Here is a 9,991-nt window from a genome sequence, read left to right on the forward strand (position 1 = left end):
GTTTTCTGATGGTTTCTTTGCCCATTTTTCTTTTTGTTTTCCTTTTGTTTTTGGATATGTAAGGATCCTTTGTCTATAAAGGATTGTTGTTTGTCATACACAGTACAATTTTTTCCCAGTTCTTTGTATTTTGAATAATTTTTAGTATTTTTATACAGTAGGTTTAAATTTTAAGATAGTAAAATTCATCACTCTTTTTCTTATGGCTTCTGAAAATTGTGACGTACTTAGAAATGCTTTCTTTTTACCCAAGGGTTGAAGACATTCAGCTATCTTTTTAATGTAATATGTCATGATTCTATTATTTATATTTTAAACATCATCTGTAAAATGGGGGCTAGAATAGAATCTAGCTTATAAAGTTATAGAGAGCGAAGGGCAGGTAGGAAGAGGGAAATTAACTTTTTATTTGGTGTGTTTCTATTTATTTTAATATTTTTTAGGTGACAATATTACATTCTTGTGTAAAATAAATGTGATGAAACATTTTCTGATTAATGTCAGTGAAGTTATGGATTATTATATTTTATTTTTTTAATCAACCATATTACTAAGTTCTCTTATGGTTTCTAATAGCTTTTTCATTCTTCCTCTGGTCATTAAAAATGTCATCTGCAAAAGCCAATCATTTATTCCTCATTTTATTTTTAAATGCATTGATTAGTATTTGTTAAACAATGCTGATTAGTAACTAAGATAACTGACAGTTTTTTTGTTTGTTTTTTTTTTACTTGATGATGAATGCTTATTTAAGCACGCTTCTGGCCCTGGGTTTAAAGTATGACTCACATATCTATGTAAAGTATTTTATTATAATAATATTTGAAAAGTTAATACATGTACATGGTTCAAAATTCAGAGAAACTAAAGGGTAAACAGCAGAAGTCACTCTCTGTTATACCTCTTTCCTTAGAGATCTAAGTCTCCTCTTAGGGAGAACAGTTGTTATAGGCAGCTTCTTTCATATGTTCCACAGATATTCTAGGCATTTATAAATAGTATATAAATAGAGGAGAATTCTTATTCAAGCAGATCTGTGTTTTCTTCTGCATTGCCATCTATGGATATTAGAAGGCATTTACCAAGATTGCAGTAAAAGAGATATATCTTTAAAAGAGATATATTTGAGTACACATATATTAGGAACATCTTGTTTTATCAATCAGTCCCAGTCATACATGGTCATCACTCTGAGTCCCAACAACATTCACTATGCCTTTTTTTTAAAAGTCAGGCAGAAATAGTAGCCACATATGTGTACCCTATTTTGGGGCACACATTTCCAGCTTGCTCTGATGTGTCCCAGTTGTTTTCTATCCCTGGTACAAGTTCTCATTCTGGGATCCATCTTTGCCATTATCCTAGAGTTTCTCATTGCCTTTCTTTTGTGGGATCTTCTGTTTTCTCTTTTTTGTTAGTTCCTCAATTTAGTAGAACCCATTTTCTAAGATATTCCTGAGAAAGTTTATGGGAAGGAAATATTTTTGAGCTCTTGCATCTGAAAGTGTTTTTTATTCCACTCCTAACTTGACTGATAGTTATGCTGGGTATAGAATCAATGGTCTAAAATTGGTTACCTTCAGAATTTTGAAGGTATTGCTTCAGTGTCTTATAGCTTTTGTGTTACCATTGAGAAATCAAAGCCATTCCGATTCCTGATCATTTGTAGGTAGTACTTTTTAAAAAATCTCTGTAATCTTTTAGGATATTGTCTTTGTTTTCAATGTTCTGAAATTTTACCATGATGTACCTTGTATGGATCTGTCTCACCCCCTCTGTTGAGTACTTGATGAATCCTTTTAATCTACAGACTCATGTCCTTTTTCTCCTGAGTTCTGTCAATTATTTCATTGATATTTTCTTCTCTTTTTATTTCTCTGCTCTTTCTTTTTGGAATCCTGTTATTCAGTGGTTGGACCTCTTGGGGTGGATCTCCAGCTTTCTTTATTCTTCTTTCCTTTTTCTATACTTTTGTAGTTTTGCTTTTCTTTTAAGGAAATTTCCTCAGTTTTATCTTGAACCATTCTTTTAGGTTTGCCATTTCTGTGCTCATGATTTTTAATTTTCAAGAGATAATTTTCCCCTCTGAACATTGTTGTATAGATTCTCTTCTCCTTTCTTCATGGATGCAAAATCTTGCATTATTTCTCTGAACGTAATAAAAATAGATTCATGGTTTTAAATCTTAGTTTCTGTTTTTTCCCAAGTTGCAATTTTTTATTCTTCTCTTAGCTTTTTTCTCTTGCAGGTTTCAGTCTTTATCAGGATTATCTTCCTTTAAAATTATAAACTTATTTTATTCCATGAAATATGAAGCAAAAAATCACTCTTTCATTTTTACTTGTGAGTAAGAAAAGATAAACATGAGGGTATTAAAGGAATTTTTCTTTTTATTAGGGAAATTGTGGGTTTACAGAAAAATCACGCATAAAATACAGGATTCCCATATACCACCCAACCACCAACACCTTACAGGGTCGGGGACATTTGTTACAATTGATGATAGAATATTTTAATAATTGTACTATTAATTAAAGTCCATGCTTTAACTTAGGGTTCACTGTTTGTGTAGTGTAGATCCAAATATTTTTTTAAAAATTTGTGTTATGGTACCATAAATACACTCTACTATTTCCCGTTAATCATATACAGATATAGATTTCAATGCTGTTAATTGCATTTGCAATGTTTGTGTTACAATCACCACCATCTATTAACATACATTTCCATCATTCCAAATAGAAACCTGTATATTTTAAACCTCAACTTCCCACTCTCCATCCTACTCTATCCCCTGATAATCCATATTCTAAATTCTATGAGTTTGTTCATTCTAATTGTTTCAAAACAGTGAAATCATACAATATTTGTCCTTTTGTGTCTGGCTTATTTCACTCAACATGATGTGTTCATAGTCCATCTATGTTGCTGCATGTATCAGGACTTTATTCCTTTTTACAGCTGAAAACTATTCTATTATATACTTATACCACAGTTTGTTTATCCATTCATTGGGTTTTAGACACATGGGTTGTTACCATATTTTGGCAATTGTGAATAATGCCACTCTGAACACTAGTGTGCAAATTTCTGTTTGAGTCCCTGCTTTCAATTCTTTTGGGTATATTCCTGGTAGAAGGATTGCCAGTTCACATGGTAGCTATTTACTTAGTTTTCTGAGGGAAAACCAAACTGCTTTCCACATGGCTACACCATTTTACATTTCCACCAGCTATAAATGAGCGTTCCTATTTCTTTGCATCTTCTCCAATACTTGTTATTTTCCTTTTCCCTGATGGCTAATGATGTTGAGCATATTTTCATGTGCTTTTTTTGCCATTTGTATATCTTATTCAGAGAGATGTCTTTTCAAGTCTTTTACCCATTTAAAATTGTCTTTTTGTTGTTACATTAAAGAATTTCTTTATATATTCTGAGTATTAAACCTTTTTCAGATATGTGGTTTCCAAATATTTTCTCCCATTGTGTACACTATCATTTTATTTTCATAATAATGTTCTTTGAGGAGCAAAAATTTTTTATGTTGTATTTTCATTTTCATTTGTCCAAAGATATTTCCTAATTTTGCTTCTGATTTCCTCTTCAAGCCATTAGTAGTTAAGAGTATGTTGTTTAATTTCCACGTATTTGTGAATTTTTCATTTCTCCTTCTGTTATTGATTTTTAGCTTTATTCCATTTTGTTTGGAGAATACACGTTGTATGAGTTCAATATTTTTAATTTATTGAGAATTTTTTTTGTGACCCAGCGTATCTTCTATCCTGAAGAATGATTAAGGTACACTCATAAAAAATGTGTATTCTGTTTTTGTTGAGTGCCGTATTTTATATGTCTTTCAGGCCTAGTTGGTTTAGTGTTGCAGTCAAGCCCTACACTTCCTTTTTGATTTTCTCATTAGACGTTCTATCCATTGTTCACAGTGGTGTGTTATAGTGTCTTATTATTATGTAGAACCATCAATTTCTCCATTCAAATCTGTCAGTATTTGCTTCATATGTTTTGGGGCTCTTCTGTTATGTGTGTACGTATTTGTAATTCTTACATCTTCCTATTGAATTGTCCCCTGTAACAGTATATAATGATCATTTTTGTCCCTCATAACTGTTTTTTTTACTTAATGTTTATGTTATCCAATGTTTGTATAACCACCCCAGCTCTTTTTTGATTAGTACTTATATGGTATATTTTTTCTATCCTTTCAGCATATAGTTGGGATATGCTTTTTAATCTGTCTCTGCCTTTTGACTGGAGAGCTTAACCCATTTACATTTAAAACCACTACTGATAATACAGAACTTTCTTCTGCCATTTTTGCTATTTAGCCTTTGAAAGTCTTATACCTTTTTTGTCCCTCACTTCCATTAATGCCTATTTTTGTTTTATTTGCTTTTTATGTTGTATCATAGTGAGTGGCTTCTCATTCCTTTTTGAATATATTTTTCATCTATTTTCCTTGTGGTTACCATGGGGTTAACATTTGACATCCTAAATGTTTAACAACCATATCTGGTTTGAAACCAGTTTAACTTCTATAGCAAACATATATACTTTTCCTATATCCCACTGTTCCCCACTATTTTTTTGTACTTGCTATCACTTATCATCTTTGTTCACTGTATGTCCAAAAATCTACACTTATTATTACTTTTTTATGCATTTTATCACCTATGGGAAGTAAAAGTGGACTTACAAACAATAAATACAATAATACTAACATTTATAGTTACCCAGATGGTTACCTTTCCCACAGGCTTTTATTTCTTTATGCTGCTTTGTGACACTGTCTAGTGTCCTTTCCTCTCAGCCTAAGGAAATGCATTCTAGCATTGTTTATAGAGCTGGCCTAGTGGTGATAAATTCCCTCAGCTTTTTGTTTATCTGAGAATATCTTAATCTTCCCCTCATTTTTGAAACAGAGTCTTGCAGATATAAAATTCCTGATTGGCAGTTGCTTTCCTTCAGCACTTTAAGAATTTCAACCCACTGCATTCTAGTTTCTGATGTGAAATCTGTACTCAATCTAATTGGGATTGCCTTGTATATATCATATTGCTTTTCTTGTGCAGCTTTCAGAACTCTCTCCTTTTCCTTTGCATTGGATAGTGTAACCAATATATGACAGAGTATATTTTTCTTCATGTTTATCCAGTTTAGTGTTCTCTGAGCGTCTTGGATGTAAATATTCATGCCTTTTGCTAAATTTGGGGTGTTCTCTGTCATCATTTCTTTTAGTATTTCTTCTGCCTTTTTCTCTCTTTCTTCTCTTGGGACTCCCATAACAAATATATTGGGGCACTTGACGATGTCCCATAGATGTCTTAGGCTATTTTGACTTTTAATAATTATTTTTTCTTTCTGCTCCTCAGGCTGATTCATTTCAGTTGTCTTGTCTTCAAGTTTACTGATTCTTTGTTCTTCCAGCTCCAATCTGCTCTTGAAACTCTCCTGGCATTGTTTCTTTCTGTATTGTGGTCTTCAATTCTAGTAGTCCTCTTTTGGTTCCTTTTTAAAATTTCTATCTCTTTACTTAGACTCTTATGTGGTTCATTCATTGTATACTTGATATCATTTAGTTCTTCACATTTTCCTTCATCTCCTTGAGCATTTTTGTGATCATTTTAAGAGACTTTGCTCAGTATGTCCACATTTTCATCTTCTTATTGCTATTTTCTGTACTTTTATCCTCTTCCTTTGGATGGACCATCATTTTCTGTTGTTTGTTTTACACGCTTTAGTTGCACATTTACATTTTAATATTTTAAGATGGTCTAAGTCTGAGGTGTGCTCTCTGGGATGTCTGTTTTTTGGTTTTGTAACCAGCTGGTGATAAGACAGAGATTTTCTTGAGCTTCAGCCATCATCAGGAAGATCTGTTCATGGTGAATTCAGTGTGCTAGATTTTCTCTGTCATTCTGGGCCTCTGTCTTGTCCTGGGATTTTGATTGTTAATTATTTTGGAGTTTCCTTGTTAAAGGGGCTTGATTGACCCCCTCTCCTTCTCAGGAGGCAGAGCTTCCTCTTCTGGGTATTTACACTGACAGCACTGTATCACAGACTGTCTACTTCTATGGTTTTTTACACTGCTTTGATTGTGTCACACTGTTTTTGCCTGGAGGGAAAATTTGGGGATGAGGGCCACCCTGGAAAGGACTTTCCCAAGTCAGTCTTTCCCATCTACAATGGACCAGGGACCCATGACCCATGAATGGTACACTAACTGGCACAAAGTACCCAGGGGAGGGGATCAGGAAGGGCTTCAAAAACTTTTCTGACTGTTCCCCAAAGCTGAGCTTTCCTCACCGGCCCAACAAATGTAGACTTTCAGCTAGCTGTCCCTGCAGGCTGAGGAAGCATTGCATCTTTAACATTTCACACCTCTGCCACTGACCAGGGCAGGTTGAAACAGTGACTGCCACTCCCTTTGTCTGGGGTAAGCTGAAACCATAGCTGCCCTCAGAGCCAGGACTCAGCGATGTGAATTCACTAATCAAAAGCTGTGATCATCCTTCATCTATATTCACCCCTGTTCTTGGGGAAGAGGATTTTTCAGTCTGTTTCTTATCACCAGCAGCTAGCCAGGGACTGGACCCCACAGTTACCTGTTGTGGGAGTGGGGGTGGGCACTGGTAGCTGCTGTGTGGAGAGTTCAATTTACAGTTCTTTACTATAATTTATCTGCCTTTTCCTTTCTCTTCCCTGGATGTTGTATATCATAGTTCTGGCTTCTGGAGTTTCAAAATCATTGTTTTGAATAGTTCCTGTCTGTTAGTTTTCTTGATGGGAAGACTGTGTCCCAGAGCTCCCTACTCTACCATCTTCCTCAGAAGTTTCCCTCTCCTTTTAGTTCTTATCTTCAGTGTTGGAAATCAGATATCTGCCTGATTTTCTACTCATGCCTGACTGTTCACAGGGTGTGGCTGTGACTTTGAGTTTCATTATAAGGCAATATGGCTATTATGGAGGAATTCTAGATGTCAGTATCTTGGGGTAGTCATATTTCTCAGGGAGGAATATTCTAATCTCTTCAACCACCAAGCAAATTCCAGTGGTAACAGGTGATAGCAATTCCTGAGATTTTTGAGAATTCTGTAGGGTAAATAAGGTTGTTTCTCAGAATATTTGTTCCTAGATGAGTAAGAGAAAATTATGAGGTGGCCAGGAAAATCCCACTTGAAAGGTTGTAGGCACTGTCTACGTCCTTTCTGGGCCCCTCACAGTAACAATTTGCCTCGATGATTTGTTTTTCAGCAGTTTTCTGCTGAGGTAGATACCGCTAATCTATGGCTTTCAGATTCTAAAAATTTTTTGTTGCTTTTCTGCTCTCCCTATTTATATAAAATTATGCACCTCCACAGATTTGTTAATCTCCACGTGCCTCCTGGGCCTCAATGGGAGCCTTAGTGGCTGCTATAACCATGTCATCTCCTGATATTGCTGAGTTCCTCAGCTACCCTGAGATGGAGATCAGCTTTGGCAGAGCTTCCATTATCCTTGCTGCATTGAGCCACAGATGTCCTGTTATCTCCTGCTCTTCCTGACTCAGAGGATATATTGTGCTGCAGGGTATAGGGTCTCACTTTCTCAGCTACTGCCCCAAAAGGGCTGAGTAACATAGAAGTGTATGTGGGGGTGGGAGAGAGGTAAGGTTAGTGCCCCATGTGGCTCATTTTACACCTAGTGAGAGGTAGGAGATGGAAGATGGGACTGTTCCTTGGGACAGTGGTTCCATATGGCTTCTCTGGGTACATCCTATATGATAGAAAATTGGTTGTGCTTTCTTGTGAAGCTGTAAGCAGTCTGGCAAGGCACCATCTTTTTTATTTGCATGGGCAGGCACCGGGAAATCGAACCTGGGCCTCAAGCATGGCAGGCGAGGATTCTGCCTGCTGAGCCACCATAGCATGCCCAAGGCATCATCTTTTATTTGTTTTCTTTCCTTCTCTGCCTTATTTCCTTTCCCCCTCATCTTTGCCACCTAAGGGTTGTATCCTCAATAATGTGCTAGTAAATAAGCTGTTTTCAGAGGAACACTGACTCAAATACCATCTTGTTGCCATATGTCAAAAGTTAAAAAAAAAAAAAAAAAACCCAAAACCTTTTCAGAGGGAACAGGCTTAATCTGTGATCTTAAAATAAAACCCATGAGACATATATATGAATATAAATCAGTATGTTGAGCAAGTATCTATCTATTCTTACTTTGTAAAACTTTCTTATCAGTCATGAATGTTGAATTTTATTAACTGATTTTGGCATATATAGAAGTGCTCTTTTCTTTTCTCTATTGAATTATATAAATAGTTTCCCCAACACTATCTGCCTTTGTATTACTGGGATGCCTTCTTGATTGTTGTGTATCATTTAAAAAAAATGCTGTTAGATAATTTTTTAAAATAATAGTTTAATTAGGATTGGTACAAATACTTGTAAGCAATGCTGGCCTATTGTTTTCTTTTTTATGAGTGCTATCTTTGTTAGAATTTGGTATAATTTTGTTACTTTTATTTTAGTTTTTGATTACTTAATAAATATATAATAAACATCTATAAATCCACTATCTACATAAGATAAGAATTAGTGACAATAACTTACATCTTCCTAAAAAATTACAATATACCTGTTCCTGTTGTCTCACTCTACCTGAAGTAACATCCACCTGAGTTTTGTTTCTATCATTTCTCTGCGTCAGCATGTGTGTGCAAACACACAATATGCAGCTATTTTCTCACAATATGTACTCCTCAAACACGAAATATACATTTAGTGGTTTTTAACTTTATAAAAATAGTGTATCTTGGAATTTCCTTTTCTTTTAATATTATATAGCTGGGTCGTCCACATTTATTTACCAGCAACAAATACTTACCGAGATTTGAATTAGGAATTCTTCCCAAGAAGGTGATGTTTTAGGAAGGAAACCATGTCAGAAATCTTCTTCCAGACGGAATAGCAAATGTAGACGCCGTCAATCAGGAACATGCCTGCCTGTTTGAGGAACAGCAAAGAGCCCAGATGGTTGGAACAAAATGAATTGACACTGTCAACAACAATCGTTTCAATTTTCCTGTAATTATTCTTGACAGTTTGTTCCATGAGGGTTGAAGTAACCTCTACACATTGCTTTTAGATGATACAATCTTATATCTTTAAATCTTTAGGTTTTCCCTCCATCTTTTTTCTTGAAATTTATTTTTTGAAAAATTGAAAGTTTCACTATTCTCAGTATTTTCACTCACATTCTGGATTTAGCTGAGATATTGTTTAGCATGTTCCTCTGTTCTCTGCATTTCCTATAAATGGAGCCAGAGGAAGAGGCTTCATTAGGGCGAGACTCCATTATAATTTAGCACGAACACTTTATTAGCTAACTGTTCCAACCTAACTCAACCCTGAGACCAAAGAACATGCCAGGCCCATGAGTTTTAATTTCAGACTTACTAACAGGAGGAAAATCTTCCCACTGACGCCGGCTGAGAAATAAAGATCAGCACTACGGCCAAATACCAAAAAGGGTGGCGACGTGCCAAGCGTGCAGCTTCTTAAGTTTAACAGAATCCCGCGAGACATAGTTACAAGGTGGTTTTAGCAGACTCTGGTGAGATTTGGTTGGGCAGAATCTCGCGAGAGTTGGTTACCAACAGTGATTGGGGGTAGGGTAGTTTCATATTCTTCGAACTTTGTTTCTCCCGGGTCAGGTAGGTTTCCTGTGTGGAGTGACTTGTTCACAGAATGGAGGCGGGGTGGGGCCTGGGCCCTGACAATAACTGCCTTATTTCCTTCTGGAGATTCACCATGCCTGGTTATCACTCTTTTCATAATGTTCAATACTTAGATCCATTAATTTATTAGGGATTGCAAAAATGGGTGGTATTATAATTTTTCTCCATTTGCTAGCTGAAATATTTCTTCAAAGACAAACTTAACTTTCATCAACTTTTAGATTCACAGTGGTACAATTCTTATAAATTCT

The 9,991-nt window shown here is 35.6% G+C and overlaps 1 long non-coding RNA gene across 3 annotated transcripts in view; it reads right to left on the reverse strand.

Moving 5' to 3' along the window:
* LOC143691625 (uncharacterized) overlaps positions 1 to 9,602 on the reverse strand; it is a 141,046-nt gene extending 131,444 nt beyond the window's left edge. For all 3 annotated transcript variants that reach the window (XR_013179615.1, XR_013179614.1, XR_013179616.1), the window contains exons 1-2: positions 9,460 to 9,602; positions 8,888 to 9,006 (exon numbers count right to left, since the gene is read on the reverse strand). This is a non-coding gene — a long non-coding RNA (uncharacterized LOC143691625). The remainder of the gene's footprint in view (positions 1 to 8,887; positions 9,007 to 9,459) is intronic.
* Positions 9,603 to 9,991: the final 389 nt, after the last annotated feature.

This window comes from Tamandua tetradactyla, chromosome 7, assembly GCF_023851605.1.
Source record: "Tamandua tetradactyla isolate mTamTet1 chromosome 7, mTamTet1.pri, whole genome shotgun sequence".
NCBI lineage: Eukaryota > Metazoa > Chordata > Mammalia > Pilosa > Myrmecophagidae > Tamandua > Tamandua tetradactyla.